Source organism: Tympanuchus pallidicinctus, unplaced genomic scaffold (assembly GCF_026119805.1).
Source record: "Tympanuchus pallidicinctus isolate F22 unplaced genomic scaffold, pur_lepc_1.0 scaffold5, whole genome shotgun sequence".
Lineage (NCBI taxonomy): Eukaryota > Metazoa > Chordata > Aves > Galliformes > Phasianidae > Tympanuchus > Tympanuchus pallidicinctus.
The window spans coordinates 20,415,501-20,434,010 of NW_026294769.1; the positions used below are offsets into that span (position 1 = coordinate 20,415,501).

General features: G+C 42.5%; 1 protein-coding gene across 13 annotated transcripts in view; it reads right to left on the reverse strand.

Moving 5' to 3' along the window:
* Positions 1-18,510, reverse strand: part of ZNF407 (zinc finger protein 407) — a 340,195-nt gene that overhangs the window by 315,756 nt on the left and 5,929 nt on the right. The window contains exon 1 of one of the 13 annotated variants that reach the window (XM_052704192.1): positions 16,954-17,067. The exons of the other annotated variants lie outside the window; for them this stretch is intronic. The gene's annotated coding sequence lies outside the window, so the exon portion shown is untranslated. Of the gene's footprint in view, positions 1-16,953; positions 17,068-18,510 lie in introns of those variants that run through there. 13 annotated transcript variants of the gene reach the window in all.

Below are 18,510 nucleotides of genomic sequence, written 5' to 3' on the forward strand. Positions count from 1 at the left end.
TGTGATACCTACCCTCTTCCATGTGGTGGACCGCACTGAAATGCAGCAGAGGAAGCACAAATGCTTCTCATGCTGCCACCTGCAGAAAGACATTACAAGTTTTAACTATTCACTGCACTTTTGCAGAAAAAATCAAAGTGTTATTTCTTCCAAACTGGCTCTTACAATTTCCACCCCAGAAACCCTGATTCTGTTCTCCTTTAAAACTCATGGGGTACAATTTTCCTAGACAGACTTTCTGATATCTAATACCCACCAAGGTTTACTGAATTTTCATCAATTTTCTCCCAAAACCAAAAAGAAGACAGGAAATGGCTTTGTTGGCTCTTTGTTTTGAACTATTGTGAGACAGAAGCAGCCAGAGGCCTCGGCCATCACCACCCAGGCCACACGTCTGCTAGCACTAGGAGGAGCAGCAGCACAGTTGGAAAGCCCAGTGCAAGCACCCAGCTGTGGGCTGGCAGCCAGGAGCCCATTTTCTATGTAGAACCCAGATGCAGAATAGAGATAAGAACTAGAAGAAACTACAAAGAAGAAGGAGAAGAAAAAAAAAAAAAAAGAGAGAGATATTTTTCAAATTGAAACATTCTCTTCATTTCATGTATGACAACAATAGGGAAAAAAAAATACAATTAAAAAGAAGATGTGGAGCATTTTCCAGTCACTGCCCAAGTTCTGACTAAGCAACACCTGATAGTATATAAAAAAAAGAATCTAACCAAAACCGCTTGAAATTAAAGTCAGAAAGAAAATAGTTGTGATGCATTTAATCCACAATGAATGCAAGTATGTGAGACTAAATTAATTAAATAGATATCACAGTCAGTGTGAAATTCAGATGCCGAAAGTGTATAAAAGCCATCAACGGGAGAGTGAACGGTGGAAGGTAGGAAGGGAAATCCAACATGCTTTAAATACTGGTATTTTCTGAATGATCATTTTAATTGCCTTGCCTTTAATGACTCTAACTTCTGCTAAGATCAAATGCACCCACGTGGTTTAGTTTAATGTACTTATCCCCATCTTTTAAATGACAGCAGCAAAGAATGCATGCAGTAATTGGTTGGTATACACACGTACTCAGTGCTACTGTGCTTCCAGCTGCGATGCTTCAATAGGCCGCTAAGGTGAAAAGGGCTGCACACGTGTTTCACTGAGCAAGTAAGGTAAGAAGATAGGGCTGTTCGTGCAGTAGGTTAAGAAAAGTTTCCAGAGAAGGACACAAAGTGTACACAACTTCCAATGAACAGGAGAAATTAATAAAAATAAAAGCATTCTTCTGACACCTGGTGGCCACTTCACACAAAGAAGTAATTGCATTTCAACCAGGAAAAGCAGTTCAAACGAAAATGCCCTACACATCTCTTTGGTAGACATATCTACAGAAATGACAGCTAGTATTACTGTTAACTAAAATATACGCTCGTTAGGATATACATGTTTACATATATGCATGTATCAAATGAAGGTAGTTTCAGTGTTAATACGCAGCAACATGTGCAATTTTATCTATTAGCTTATTACATGGAGACAAAACCTCTTTCTCTGTACAAAGAAATAGAAGTGAGCACACCAAGTCTTTCAACTCAATCCTGTAAGACATATGAAATCCTGACTTTCTTTTCAGTTCTCATTTTCCAGTTAAGTTCCTTAAATGAAACAGAGAGGGAGGAGGGGAAGAATGGGCAAAGTGGGGGCTGCTTCTCATTTCAGAAGGGCTCTGTGCTGTAGATGCTGCCCCTAATCCCTGTCACAGTACGTTAGCTCTCCAGTACACTTAGCAGAGCATAAGCAGCAGCTTCATTTCTTTGTATGACTATTATCTCTAACAAAGACAAAGTAATATCCATCATTAGAAATTAGTTCAAAAAGATGACAGCTGTACACAGTTCTCAGCTACACAGGTGATAAACCTTTAACACTCAGTGGAAAGGCTGCATGTCAAATTATGCCTTTTCCCCTCAACAATTTCTTACAATACACGAAGCAATCACAATATTACTGCCATCTCCTCTGCAGCAGGGAGGGTGATTTTCTCCCCGATAACCTCAGATGATTGTCACCAAGACTTAAACCAACCAAGCAGTGCAAAACCTGGCTTCCTCCATAATAACTGTTACTTGTTTTCAATTGCATGAACTCATGCTTCAACTGAAGTCACTGAACACCCTTTAAAGCTCCATACTTCTGCACGTTGAAAGGTTCAAGAGTTTACCATTGAATTTTACTCTAATTTCTATCACTGACTGTGACAACAGATGGAAGAAAATAAAAGACAGCAATGGGAGGCATCCAGATGTTATGGTGGCACACAATATGAGATGAGACAAAAACTGTTGCTGCCTTCTGCAGTATCTGTAACGAGCTACTTTGATAGCACAACATGGAGCTTCTTCCCTTTGCAGTCCCCACACTCTTTGCCCGTGCTGAGCCATAGAGCTACAAAAGGTGCCATTGCTCCAGCCATGGAGAGAAGAGAAGCAGAAAGCTGAGAGCAAGAGCAGCACCCGCTTCACACTGCAGCCTGTGCAGAGCAGGCAGATCTTCCCAAGCAAGGTCCAAACCAGGGAGATTGGAAGGAACCGGAGAGGATAAGGGACACCACCATCACCTGCAAACCCTAACTAACCTCATGTACACAGAATTCACAACGCTGATACTTCGAAACAAACAGCAGGAAGGTTTCAAATGCCACTGCTGATCAATAGTGTCCAGTTCTCCCACATATGTCTGTGTCAATGCAACAAATATTTTGCCTAACTAAGGCCCTGAAACTTCATTACCTTCCAGAATTAGCAAGATACTTGAGCACAGGCTCAAGTTTCGGAATGATTCTGACTAGCTCTGAAGCCAGGCACAAATGTTGAGGTGCGTTCCCAAACAAGGATTCAACTAGCAGTGAGAATTTTCATTTCTCCTTGAGGAACAGAGGATGCAGTGCAGTTGCACTGGGTACCATGTTCACTATCTACACTTTAGTATCTACAAAAATTAGGCAGCTTCATTCTGTTCTATCTAAAAGCTACATCTTGCTTATTAGTTTTCTATTACCTGGATATTTGGTCCAAAATCTTTTTGTTATTTTGAGGTATATCATGCAACCACAGTGCATTTTCTTCAGTTTATCAGAAAACCATACCTTCAGTCAGGACCCCAAACCATCAAAGACCTCACTGAAAAACATCAGAAACGGGGGCCAGGATAAGTCTTCTCTCCCAGCAGCAGCGCCTAAAGCTGAAGTGCTCAGGGTTTACATCAGTAGCAGGGTGGAAAAACAGGTGCCAGAAAATCCAGTGATCCCCATCACTGCTTCCTCCTCCCCAGATCCCTTTTGGACAAGCAGCTCAAGCGAGTGCAGCAGTCCCATGGATCCTTTCCAGACAAGCTCCCTGCACCGCACACCAGCAGGGCTGCCTGAAAGGTCCCGAAAGATGGGGACCTTGGGGAGTGGAGCTTGTGTATGTTGCCTCTGTTCCCCTATATATCACACTGCATTGGGAACACATTAGGAGAGTGTTATTACTAAAAATACTACTAATTCCCTGAAAAGCACGGAGTTAAAAATCAATCTTACAAACTTTCTCCAGATCAATAGGTTTTAATGAACAAAGAAAACATATTCTGCGGTGACAATGGGCAAGCTCACAGAGACCAAGCTAGAGTAAGAAATTACTGCTGTCCCAATATTTCCTTAGAGAAAAAAATTGACATACTACTAAGTAGGCTATCACTCAGTTCAGGCTCCACAAGGGTCTGGAGGACCACAAGCTTACCAGCTTACCTGCATGATGATTTATAAGAGAGGGCAGCCAGGATACAAAGCCAGTTCTCACCACCACAGACAGGGCAGCACTTTGGCTCCTGAGCCTCAGCTCACTGAGCAAGGGAGCCACACCAGCCCAAACTACAGGCTGAATTTCTCTGATGGAGGAATACAGACACAAAGTGTGCTGCACGCCAGACAGGCTGCCTGCTTCCTCTACCAAAGGGTACAGGCACAGTCTATTTTACTCTCAGGTGGTAAAAAGAATATTTAATCCCATGTTTCACTCACCAGAAGCCATTTTCCTGGTATTCATTCTATGAAATTAAAAAGTTCCACTGGATTTCTTGTTCTAGCTGTAATCATCAGTGGAAAAAAAGAATCTAAAACAAAGCTTACAAAAAACAAGGGCGAAAATGTCTTTATCTTTTCTGAAGTAGAAGATAACGTTAAGCACGCCGTTTCATTGCATTTTCCAAAACACTCAACTACTACATCCTACTTTTCCAAAGCTGATTTTTCTGTTTTCCAGTAAATTCCATAAATATTTGATAATCAAATCCAAGTTCTGTTTTGTCAGCTCTGCAGCCTTCCCCTGTAGATCCTTTCATTTTTTACATGAAACAGGAAAGGAATTCATTTCTAACAGTTCCCTGTAATTCTATTTTGTGATTAAAAAACATCATTTCCGAGCACACACCATTTTTCAAGACTGTAATATATGATACATTTTCTATAAAGTAAACAATACAGAAGATTTTCTTTGTTAAACCTCTGTAACAGCACAAGTCACGGCAATATAAATACGCAAAGGTTCCTATTAAAACAACCATTATACCTTTCTCATCAAACTCATTCTGCATTATCATGCTTAGGCGATCTAAGTATTCTTAGAGGCACATACAGGAAAATAAATAAATATCCCTTTAGCAGCAAATTCCTCACCAAATCCCCTCCCAGAGAAGTCTACACTTGGGCTCTCAGCTACTTCAGAAGACAGCCTACTGCCATTAGTGTTATAAATAAAAAGAATGCACACAAAACTTCTACATTCAACTCAAGTCACTGCAAAGAGGGCATTTGAAAGTCAAGATATTTCTTTAAATGCTTAAAAAGAACTCAGAAAGTAATGTCAGATAGCCAGCTTTTATTATTTTATTTCCTAGAACTGTTATTTACAATTGAAAACAGTGACACAAAAATACGTTTTTGCTACCAAAATTAGTTCTTATTTAGAAAACTCAATTAAGAATGAAAAATTAAGTGACATTAGCCTATTTTTAATAACTTGCAGATTTTTAAAGTGCCCAATTATAAAAGAAAAAGGGACTACAGAATAAAGATAGCAAATACACAAATTCAAGGCTATTAAAAGGCAGACACATGAGCTCCCATGTATCTTGTGCCATTGGTAAAAAGGTTGTTTTATTATCAGTGTAACTAATCACAATGAAGCCATCTCTTACAACTAAAGTCATTATAATGAATTTTCTTTACAGCTACAGAGAAATGGGATTTGCTGTTCCATATCAAACTAGAACAGGCTGTATAAATTTTTCTTCATATTTACTGTTAAATGTAATTTTTATCTATAAAATCAGCCATGAAATATTAAAAACTGAAACAACAGAATTTATATCCTTTACTTAATTTAGTTTAAACGGTCTATTCACTAAAGAGAGGGAAAGAAGGTTACATATGTATTATAGCACGCCCTCCCCTCTCCTCTCTAAGCATTTCCATTATAAACCCCTTAGTTTCTGGGATTTACAACCGGGCTGTAAAAACTCACTGCACACTTAGAGTTGGTACACTTTTCCTCTTACAAATTCAAAAACTATATAAATAAAGACATTCCAGGAGCAAGATGAGAAAGCAACGGAGAGAAGAAGAAAAGCAATCGGAGTCGGAACTTTCAGGCTCAGGCACCAATATCAGCCGAGGAAAGGCCATGCAGCCCCCAGTTGCTCTGCCACCTTCACACAAAAGTGTCCTGGAGGGAAGGAGAGAGGAGGGGCCTTGGCAGGTTGAGGAGCCAGCACTCACCCCAGGGAGATGAAGCACAGCCCCTTGGTGCACCCTGCCCACTGTGCTCAGCCAGGGCTCCAGCCTTCAGGCAGCGCCTAACTAACCTTATTCATCAGCAAAGGCTCACTCCTAGTCATTCCTTGACTAACCTGTTAGGGCAGTACAAGTGGCGTGCTGCCTGAACGGTGAGCAGTATGTTTAGAAAGTCATTGGTCCTCTGCAGTTTGGGGGTGGTCATGGTCCAAAACATAGCCTTTGGTAAGGAAAGGTTCAGACAGCTGCTTTAAGGACAATGCTTTCTTGCTATTTTTTTGTTTGAACTCATTCTAACTCTATGTACAGTTTCGAACTGTAGGATTTGATTCTTCTCGCCTCATGAAAAACTACTAATAACATTAAGGCCAAAAAGTTAGCAAAATACGGACAAGGTCTGTACATGTTTAGCAACATCTGCTTTATCCACAGGTAAGAGGAGAATCAGTAAAGGATGAGGGAGAAGCAGAGACCTTTCCCTCTCTTTGCATTCACCAAGAAGGTGTCTTCTGCCTCCTGTGTCACCTGTTTCCCCAGAGGACTGGAAATAAAAATTATTGACCCAGATTAACTCCTGCATCTTACAACCATGTCCATCTGAACAAAGGAAGAGACGAGAACTCACGGCGTAAGAAAAGCGGGGTCAGAGTATTCTTTCACACAAAAGGAAACAACATTCCTAAGAAAAAACAGTAGGGGGGATTTGGTACATTTCAAAAACATTTGGAAAGAGCAGATGCTCTGCTAATTTCAGATTACCTGCACGCAGACAGTGGAAGATATTTCTGAAATATTTATACATAAAAACGTGGTAGGAAGGTTTTATCTCCACACTCTTCTGCCATACACTCAAAAGTTATACATGAGCAAAAAGAACTGCAAGGTAAGAATGTTAAGGATCTAATACTGATATCACATGGCAGAGCTCCTTCAGGTGGAGAAGAAAGACGGTCAGCACAGTACTGAACTCAGGAAAGCAGAGCTCTTGTATGAGGTAACCTGGGCAAAAGGAAGAGCTAACGCTGACTGCTACCAGCACGCTCTTTACCACTCACAAATGGGGACAGCCCTGGTCCTGCACCCTGACATGCCAGCTGATGAAAGCGTTCTGCTACCCAGAAGCAGGCACTTAGCAAAGCCAAAGGGAGCTGCTCGACAAGGTTATGTCCAAGCGTGCACATCTCATGTACAGATTAGTAAGTTTCCATGATGATGCACTAAAAATCCACATTTCCTCTAAGAGTATTATTATTTTTCATATCAAAAAGCACAGGCACTAAGGGTATTTATGTCAGAATTTATTGTATATATTTATTCTCCAAATGAATAGGAAATAAGTATTCATTTCAAAAAGGTATTGACAAAATATGAGCAAACACAAAGTACTTGCTCTACCCTTCAGCATTTCTTAGTAGCAAGACGCTGAAAGTGCATTAGGAGCACTCTGTAGAGCTATTCAAACAAATACTTACATAAAAGAGAAACCTCAACAATATATCATTTAATTCTAAAGCACACTCTACAAAGTACTGGAATTTGGGGGAGTATTAGTCTTGAAAATGTCTTTAAATTTTCCTTATTTGGAATTAGTGGCATAGCTGCATTCCATACACACTGTTGCATTGTTTTAGTCAGCCAACCTGCTAAATAATTAAAAACAAGCAGGGTCGAGCTTCAGGCTGACCTGCAGTGACTCCTGCACGTATTCTCAACACTACCACAAGCACTGAATGCCATTGATCTTCAGCTTCTAATAACTGATTAAAGAATACTGCTCTGTAACAGACTATGAGCTAAAATCATAGTGCTGAAGTGTGCATTTTCAAAAAAGTGGCTTATAGTTTGAGATTTAAAATGCAAAGTTTCCATTATACTTAATAATTAAAATGCATGCTGTGTTATGGTTACATTTGGTGACTGGATTAGTAGTACCCCAACTGAGTTAAACAATGCTTTTTTCCTATTAGAGCTCATATTACCATATCATCTATTTGTTTAAGAAAAGGAAGAAAAAAAGCACAGCGAGAAAGAAGGAATAAAAAGGAAATATGAATATCAAACATACTGAAAGACAGCGAGGACCAAGGTAGCAAGAAGACCTGGCATCAGCAAAATATACACCAGCTGAAAGTGGAGAAGCTGAAATATCTAGGTACTTAAAGTATGAAAACTTCCTTATGAAAAAGAATATTCTCCATTTGTCAATGAGGTTCAAAGCAAATGCTTTAAATCTTACTCTGTTTTCCTGGATTCAGTCATTACAAATTTAAGGAATACAGACATCACTGCCAAAGAGCGGACTCTCTCAGGCTGTCAACTTCTTAATCAGGGTCTCTGACTTCACTGGGAAGTGTGAAATTATGTAATTATTTATGCTTGGCAATTCTGATGGTTTAGACAATTCCAGCACTCTGAACATCTTCTTTTATCAAGCAAAATTCCTACTGCAATGTTATTTCAGGGAATATAGCACTTTTTCTTTCTGTGCTCCCTAGGTGTTTTCTTCAAACAAAATTTAAGTATCTATGTGAAGTATTTCACCTGTTCCAATACAGAGACCATTGAGTTTTGAAACATAATTTACAATGAAAAATAACTAATAAAAAAAAAAAAAACTAATGAAACCATGGCTACAGTGACATCAACTGCAGTTTTCTTAGCACTCTCAGTTAGATCAGATGCTATCCCAAGCTCTGCCATTACAAACCTATAGACTGCTGTGTACTTACAACAAACAAATCCTACTTGACCTTGTAAATAGTCATATTCCCTACATATCTGTACTTCCGTACAACATCTATATAAAATTTCAGAGATATCAATTTTAATTATCTTTGTATCAGTAGTGGACTAGAAGAAAGGCCTGAATGCTTGCCCACCTCTTCTTCTGTAGTAGTGCCTAATGTATTACTTCCACTCACATGCCTTCTCCTCCTCCTCCTCCTCAGAAATCTGCCCTGAGCAGCATACCCCTTGTGAAAGGTATTTATCCTTAGCATGCAAAATACAAACATAGCCATATTCTTTGGCCAAAAAAAGTCAATGCAGTTTAGTCAACCTCTACCACTGATAACAGTAACACCAAAAACCATAATGATGATAACAAGGAAGAAAAGTAGGTATTCCTTCAAGTCAGCCTCCACCTGCAAAGCTGAGGATGTTTTTCACATGGAAATGAAACCAGGCAGCCTGATCACAGATGCCAAATAGCATTCTGAGGTGTTTTCTTTTCCTCTCCCAACAACTGTCTATCATGCCTAACAATCTTGTGCCCCACGAGGGCTCCTGGGCTCCAAGAGAAGTTGCTCCTTTTGCCCTACCAGACACAGGCTCTGGAGCAGCAGAAGGGAAACCTCCAAACTCCTTTTCCTCCCTTTCTCTTCAGTCCCTTCCTCTCCTTGCTTCCTCATTTCACCATCCCTACTGCACTTCCTCTGGGTGACACAAAGAAAATCAAACAGAAAGCAAATCAATTAGGCCTCCTGAACCTGTCAGCAGAAGCACACACAAAGAATGCCATGAAAATACTTCTCAAGAGGTTTCAAGCTACCCAGATTTAGAATAGCTGCCAAATTCACAAATCTGTAGCTCTGAGAATGGAAGTCTAATCACAAGCAATAATAACAGATGCTTTTTCTCATAGCTACAAAGTTCCCAGTACCAGCACAAAAGAACGCATTACAACACCTCTGCTCTAAAACCGAGCTCAGAGGTTTCTTGGGTCCAAAAAGTCCAATTTTATTTCTTTGTTCTTCTATACGCAAACTGTGAGATGGAGAGCTTCTGTCAGGTCCTGATTTTCATCATTTTGACGCAAATTGAAAAAATTCTGTTAAACTGAATGGAGATACTCCGATTTATATTCAAGTAAATGACATAAAATTCTAGTCCCAGGTTTTCTTTCCTTCCTGATTAAATTACATTAATGTACACTCAAAACAACTACTGCTAGTCATACTATATTTTTGAGCAGAAAAGCTTAACTGCTAACAAAACATCACACGCACACATACATGAAGTCTCTGGGTGTCTTTCATACTTCTGAAGCCTTGCAACAGTAACCAACACTGCAGTATGTGAGCAACAACATATTGTCCTAAACGTGGGGCACAAATGAATCTGCTACCCATCAGGAAAAGTCCTATATGCTGCTGTCTTTCCCTAAGATACCTTTTATTAACCTCACATGTAAATCATATCTCAAAAAAAACATAACATTCTTTTCCTACACAGAAAGCACCAGGAAAAGGCCCAAATACTGACTACTGCATCTTCTCATTGTTAAAAGGTTTGACATAGTATTTATTGCTATATTACCCCTAATTAGCAGTTTAAGCTTGTTAACAAGAAGAGTTCTTTTCATTTAAGATAAATAGGAATTATCTTCCCATTGTATAGGTAAAACTTGTAAATAGGACAGCTCATAAATTCTAAGATGAGAGTAACTAGGAAACTATTCATTAAGGCTTGTGTTATAAATTCAAAACATGAAGCATAACATGCTTAAAGAAGGTTTTATTTTTAAAAGCATTCATTAGGCTCTCATCTTCAAGTCTCAGACTTGTAAATAATTTAAAATGAAAATTTGAACAACAGGGAGGAAAAAAAAAACAAATGCAATTCAAATCATTCCATTGTTATACCAATAGAACTGCAAACAATAGAAAATAAGTTGGCAGATCTTGATGAAAACATCCATAAAACATTTTTATGCAGCGTATCTTTGAACTTAGATATTATGCTACCACTGGATCCAGTCCAAAAATAAATTAGCTTTGACTTACAACAATCAGGCAGTGCCCAGTACAGGATACATGTGCTGAACTAGAAATTCTGACTATTCAATGCACTTTACTCTGCCGCTGCCAAAATAAACAAGTTGCAGCTTACAGATTCACAGAATTACCAAGGTTGGAAAAGACTTCCAGGATCATTCAGTCCAACTCTCTGCATTCCACCAATATTTCCCTACTGACCACGTCCCTCAGTGCCACATCCACACGGTTCTGAATGCCCCCAGGGACAGCGACTTCTCCACTTCCCTGGGCAGCCTGCGTCGCTGCCTCACCGCTCTTTATGAGAAGGAATTTCTCCTTATGTGCAACCTGAACCTCCCTTACATGAATTCTTTTAAGCATTTTTATTGTTCCATTTTGGCTTTTTAGAAATGTATATCCTACTAACAATTTATACGAAGCAAGGTGAGAAAATCCCTTCCTCTGAGAGGCTAAGACACATCCACATTTGTCTCACATGGGCAGCATGTGAGGAACAGCTGCCCAGAACAGCATTTACTGCATCAGTATTGAAAACTGGAGCTGAAGACAAATGTAACAAATCTAACAAAACAAAACACTGGGATCACCGCTGTCCTTCCTGCACATCCAGTGTCTCAAATTCAATGTCAAGACTCACCTGCAGAAGGGTGTTACATAGTGAGGAACTAGAAGGAAGCAATTATTTTTCTTTGTTGTACGTATGGAATTTGGAATATATTTTTCCCAAGAACAATCCATCTGAAATATCACATGCTATATCTCACTTAAACACACAATGGAAGACAAGCCTGCAACAGGCACTCCTTTCTTCTCATTAGCAGACGAAGGAACTGCAGAAGACAAGAGTGTTGCATTTCTATGCCATGTTTCTCAAGGAGAAAGATGCGCACGCTGCTGCGCATCAAGTGGAAGTCAATACTGCTCCTCAGAAGCTCCGAGCTCAGTGCACACACCACGCAGCACGCACCTGCACCGCAACTCTGCTGTGCAACTGCGGAACACAAGCAGTAATTCAAAGAATCATAGATTTGTCTAAGTTGGAAGGGACCCTTAGAAGTCATCTAATTCAACTCCCCTGCAATGACCAGGGACACCTAGAGCACAATCAGGTAGACTCTGACACTTCTGGCAAGCTCTGGGAGTTCTGGGAGTCACTCTTGGAGCACACACACATTACGGCCAAGGCGGTGACTGTTAGGAACACCCAAACTGCCCACAGACCCAAACTGCCCACAGGGAACAGATGCCAGGCGGCATGTTGGAGCAGTATGATGCTTTCTGCAGAAAGCTAGCACAGCAAGGTCATCCCTGTTCTGCTTCTCTTCAAGCACAAAAGCAGGAGGTGCCAACTTGTTCTGCACTTCCCTCACCAGATGGCAAGCAGGCTTCATTCTGCCAAGGTGTGTCTTAAAACCAGCTCTGGGTGGCTTAGCTCATGCCTTTACAGCAAACATTCTGATGACTTACCAGAAGCAAATAAACCAGCCGCTAACCCACACAGGGTAGAAATGAGCAGGCTACAGAGCAAGTCCAAACATAAGAATCTGTCTTGTGTAACAAAAGATATAGAGCTGTGCTGGAGCTTTAAGGCAATCTAAATGGCACACACACTGTTTGTTTCTTTGTTTTAATCAGAATTCTTTTGAAGATCCCATGCTTTCAACATTCTTGCTTAAATGTTTCCTAATAATGTATTTTACAACACATTACTGTATAGATTCCAAACAAAAACAATGCACAAAACAGTGATTTATAACTAAGTCAATAACTTTGTATTACTGTTTAAACAGTCACAGAATGGATAAGATTGGATAATTGCAATGAATTTTAACATTTAAATACCTTTGTATCCATACTTTGACACAGACTTCTGAAATGTCAAAAACGGGGCTGAGTACAGCACAAAAATTTGTTTTTAACTACAGTGAAACAAAGAAATATCAGACAGGGAAGTATCTGTGCGCATGTCTGTAGCAAAAAAGTCATCTATAGAGGTGCATATGCTTAGATCTAGACATTGGAACAGCGCATACCTAAACTGCTTCACATAACCCTTAATGCCTCTTAGAAATGCCATACACCCCCCTAACAACTTAAATCTCTTCTCCTTTGAGGACAGGCTGAAAGAGCTGGGGCTGTTCAGCCTGGAGAAGAGAAGATTCTGGGGAGACTTCATGGCAGCCTTCTGTTGCCTGCAGGGAAGCTGGGGAGGGACTCTGCCCTGGAGTGCAGTGATACAACAAGGAGGCTTTAAACTAAGAGGGGTATGCTTCAGTTAGAACTAAAGGAGAAATTCTTTACTGAGAGTGCAGTGAGACGCTGGCACAGCTGCCCAGAGAAGCTGTGGTGCCCCATCACTGGAGGCACTCAAGGCCAGGTTGGATGGGGCCCTGGGCAGCTGAGCTGGTGGGGGGCAGCACTACCCATGGCACGGGGTGGAGTTGGGTGGGCTTTGAGGTCCTTTCCAACCCAAGCAAAGTGAGTTTTAGACTAAAGAAATGCAGAGGCAATTGAAATTTACTCTTGTACTGTAAAGGACCAAAAGAACCAAGAACATCTGCAACTTCCCAGCCCAGTTAAATATAACCCAGGAAGTTACAGACAGCAGTTCAGTAATAGCCAGAATACCTAGAGAAAACGTCATCTTGTGGTAGAACAAGGACAAAAAAAAAAAAAAAATCAGTGATCAATAACTCTTAAAGCAGCACTGGAAAGCAGACTTGAGTCTTGCAAGCAAGCATTTTTCTTTTAGGACATCACAACTGTTTCTAAACGAACCTAGGGTTATTTCTTCATAAAGAAGCATGAGTTGCTAGTGCGTACTATAATTTTATTTTTTGCATTGAGGAAAGAAGCTTATTAGACTTCACTGTGCTCCAGAGCTACAGCTGGCTGCTCTTTTTTGTGAGTTTGGGATATCTTCCTCTAGTCTGGTTTCATTCAAAACAGTTTTTTTTACAACCATGATCAGTTTGAGAGCTTGTGGGTTAAAATTAGGGACCAGACCAATAAAGGACATCCAGTGGTCTACCAAAGTCTACCCAGACAAGGGTAGCCTGTTGATGAGGCCTTGCTTCTTCCACAAGAGAAGCTCTCACCCTGATTGGGGATTTCAACCATGCAGATATTTGTTAGGAAAACATCACAAACTGCAAGCAATCCAAGAGCACCTCTCCTATGAAGACAAGGTGAAGAATCTAGTTTCTGGGAAGACATCTTTATGGCCTTCCAGTACATGATGGGATCTTATAATCAGAAGGGGGAACAGCTCTAAGCTAAAAAAAAGAGGAGATTCAGGTTAGATGTTTGGAAGAAATTCTTCACTCACATGACAGTGAGGCACTGGCACAGGCTTACCGAGAAGCTGTGGCTGCCCGATCCCTAGACATATTCAAGGCCAAGTAGGATGGTGCCCTGGGAATCCTGATCTGTGGTTGGCAAACTTTCCCTATGGCAGGGGGTTGGAACAAGGTGATTTTTAAGGTCCCTTCCAACCTAAGCCTTTGTGTAACCCAGCAGGCAGCTCAGTGTCACACAGCCACTCACTAAACCTCACCAAGTGGGAAGAGAAAGAGAATTAGAAATAAAACAGTGAGCTGAGATAAAGACTGTTTACTAAGACAGAAGAGGAAAACAGAAACAAAAATGCAATGATAACAAATAATTGGTATAGCTACCAATGCAATTAATCATCACCTGCTGGCTGATGCATAGCACCAATGCAACACAAGATTCCACCCTACTGACCAAAGCCCAGCACACACAGTCACACCTCCAGTTAGTACTACACAGCTTTATGGCCTCCCACATGTGGTGTCACATGGTATGGAATGATTCTTGGCCTAATTATGGCCACCTTTCCTGACTCCATCCCACCTCACCACCCACTTCCCCCAAAATCCCCCCTCAGCCTGTGCTATGAAAGGCAGTGACTCTTCCCTGTTGAGCGGCTCTGCCCATTCAGCAGCAACCACAAGTGGTGAGACATTAACACTGCTTTGGTGAAACCAGGACAACCATATCATGTGCTCCAAGACAGCTCTATGGCACAAATTAAAGCACTGTAAGTGGAAACAATCCAGAAATATGTTTAAAAAGTGCAATCTTCCTCTGCATAAAAATGTATTCTTCAGAATGTTACCCCCTGAGAAGTGATACTACCCATTTCCCTATCTTTTTAACCAGTTTACAGTAAACAAATTTATTCTTTATCCCATGGAAAGCCAGCTTATGATCATTTAGAAGAATGAGATCAAAATCTTCTCGAAAATTCAAGTGCACAACATCAGTAAGATCTTCCTTCTTCAGATCTGACACTCAGTCATTCAAATGGGTGGTGCTGTCTCACTGACTCCTTTCATTCCTTCAGTACCAAAGCCAAAATAAGCAACAGATCCAACGATAATGAATAGTTTTGTGATGTTACATATGAGTTGCCCTAGAATTCAGCAAGAATCCATGCTTTTTCCTCTCAGAAGGCCAGAACCCATTCATACCACAATATTTCTTTTTGTAACATAACACAGCTTCAAACAGGATTAGGTAGAGGTATAGAGGTATGTGTGCTGCCATTAATCTCAGTGTTTGGACATCACACCACAGATGACAGAATCCTGACTGTGAAAAGTATTCTTTCTCTAGCTAAATTGCTGAACAGAATGGAAAACCTCCAGACATATTTAAAGTAAATGCACAGAATGCGCCATATCTGTTCTGGAAGTATATATCCTTTGCTGGCAATAGAGAAACAGCACTGGCCAGAAACAATATCACCAGAATTCATAGTTCCTAAGCAGCAAGGTAGGCACAACTTCTGCCTGCAAAGTAAAAGTTTGGAAGTTCTGCATATGAGAAACCAGAAATCAAGACACTTTTTTATTTTTTGCTTCTTTACTGGTTTTATGCATACATGCTAATACATTCCTTGAGCTTTTGTTTTAGCACAGTCCAATAAGACAAACAAACAAAAAGCTTTGCAAGAAAAATAGGTGCATTTTTTATTTAAATTTTTATGAACGCGCTTAATGCTGTACTGACATTTGGTGGGAAGGCCACAGACTAAAGATTAAACCATTCTGGCATTACCAAGTTCTGACAATCTGGGCCAGGCAACACTTAGGAGCTGCGAACACCAACCCCAGCGCTTTGGCAGGATATCCTGGGAGCAACCAACAGGTGACATAAAAGAACATCTAGAGTATCATTTTGAGAAAACTTCAGCTTCAGAGCAGGGCAAGGTCTTAGAGAGACACAGCAGAGGACTGGAGCCAGCCCAGGGCTGCCCTGGACTGCACCTGGAGCTTCTATGCGCACAGAGAGCAGGGGAGGTGACCTGCAAGCTCAGGGCTGGTGTCACTGTAAAACACAGTATGTGCACAGTGTTTTGTTGCAAAATATATACGTGCAACAGCTAATTGTAAGAGCAGTGCTTACTCCCTCTCACATCCCTCATGGAAAATGTAACTGTCACATCAAAACTGTTAGTAAAACTTTGCAAGCCTGCCCTTGGGTCCCATTTCCTCCTCAGGCATGGAACATCCCGAGTTGCTTCCACGACAGAGCTCTATAGCCCTGCCTCTGGTGCCAGCCTACTAATAATTCACTCTAAGATCTGAATGGTTCACCCCACATCTCTCCCTAGCACTAAGCGCCACCAGCGAGGCGTGCTGCACGTTTCCTATGCGGGTCCATGCCCACCAAGAACCGCTGCCATCAGTTCTGCTCGCCTCAGTGCGCTATGAAGGGAGCCGCAAGTCCCCGAGCCATCACCCCCCGCACACATAGAGCGGGGCTCCCCAGAGCCGGCGGCGGGAGGCGCCCCAAACCCACCGCATCGCGCCTGCGCAGAGCCGAGCCCAGCCGCGCCCTGCCACCGCTCACGCAGGCGCCCAACCGTCGCCGTGCGGCCCATCAGCCGGCAGCGTCCCCGCGTGACGGCGGAACCAACGGCCGGCTGAAGCCCACCGCCCTCCCCCTTCGCTGCCCTCCTCTCCCCCCTCCTCCGCGGTCCGCCGCAAAGGAAGAGCCGAGGCTCGGCTCCGGCGGGCAGCCAATCGGAGCTCAGGACGTTCATCCCGCCCCCGACGCGCCGGCCACTCAGCGCGCTTCGGGGCACGAACGCGCGAGCGGATTGGCTCCGCCGAACGCTGCTGGCCGTCCGCCCACCAAGAGCAAAAAAAACGACGGTAGCACAGAGGCCCAAAAAGCCCGAGGGAAGACGGCGAGCAGGCCGCAGGCCAACCGCGGCCCAATACCCCTACGGGCAGCGCCCGCGAGAGTCCGAGGTGGCCGCCCGCCCTGGGCCTCCGAACGGGGAGGCGAAACAGCCGCGTGCCAGCCGGCCGAGCTTACCGCACGGGGGGAGCCGTCCGCCTCCGCTTGTGGTGATCTTGGTCACAAGTGGCGCGCCGTAGATTCGCCGCGTTACGTCACGACGCAGGGGTAGGGGGGCGGGCGAAGCCCCGCTCACGTGACTCGGCACCGGGGCGGGAGCTTGAGGCGCGGCCGGCGCGAGGGCTGTCGCGTGGCGGTGAGGGCGCGAGGGGGTGCGAGCGACGGCCGCGCGCAGGGGCGGCCCCGGCGTGTTACGCTGCGCGGGGTGTTGGCGCCGGGTTCTGCTGAGCCGCGGGGAGCGGTTTGTGGAGCACGTCCACGTTTTGCTGTCTGGTGAAGAAAGCACTCAAACACTTAGTAATTCTTCCCTTTTTAAAGCCAGGTGGTTAGTTAAACACCGAAAGGAAAGCGGCATAACCTAAAGAGCCAGACATCGCAGAATCATAAAATTTGAGTTGAAAGGGATCTTTGAAGGTCATTTTGTCCAATTCTCCTGCAGCGAACGGGGACACCTACGGCTGCATCAGGTTGCTCACCACGCCGTCCAGCCTGACCTTGAGTATCTCCAGGTGTGGGGCATCCACCACCTCTCTAGGTGACCTGTGCCCGTGCCTCATCACTCTTACCTTAAAAAAAAAAAAACTTTCTCCTTATGTCCAATATAATCTCCCCTTGTTTAGTTTGAAACCGCTTCTCCTTGTCCTGTCACTGGAGGTCCTGCTGAGGAATCTGTCCCCTTCTTATAGCCCCCTGTAGGTACTGACCCAGAACGTTCTCCAGGCTGAACAGCCCCAGCTCTCAGCCTGCCTTGACCATGGAGGTGTTGTGTCGCTTGGATCGTCTGTGATGGAAAACAGTTGCTCTTTCCCAGCTGCTTAAGGTTTTTAAAATAAAGGTCTGCCACTTATATTCTGATTACACAGCCTTTTTTTAGTAAATCCTATTTAAGTTAAACGTCATTTAGCATTCTTGAAAGCCAGTGGGTGGTAGCAGTAGAAGAGAGGAGACTTAACCTATGTTTGGAGTTTTGCCTATTTCATACCCTCTACAAAATGCATTGCCAGGCTTCCTAATTAGGCATAACAACTTTGTTTCATTTAGCCAACACGCCATTGGCTAATTTATTACCCATACAACTCAGAGATGCTGGCTCTGTGGTATGTTGTAAGGGCCACGAATGGTTTAAGGACAGGCAGTCTCTATAGCCTGAGGCCTGAAATGATTGCAATTGCAGAATCATAGCCTGGCTTGCATTGGAAGAGCCTTCGCAGCCCACCCAGCCCCATCCCCAAAGGATTTTTTTTTTTTTTTTTGTCCAGTACCTAAGGGTTGTAGTGCATATTTTAATTATCCTTTATCTAATAATGAATCTAAAGAGAGGAAGACTCCCTGAGTTTGGTACAGATATATTAGGATATAGATGTATATGTACCTTTACAACAACATTTAAGCACTTTTGTAGACTCTGAAGCCTACAGAGAGACTGTAGGAAGTCACTGGTGATTTAAAAATTATCTAATTAAGAACAGTTTAACTGATAACAGCATAATTGTTCCTGATTTTTTTAAGAATGGA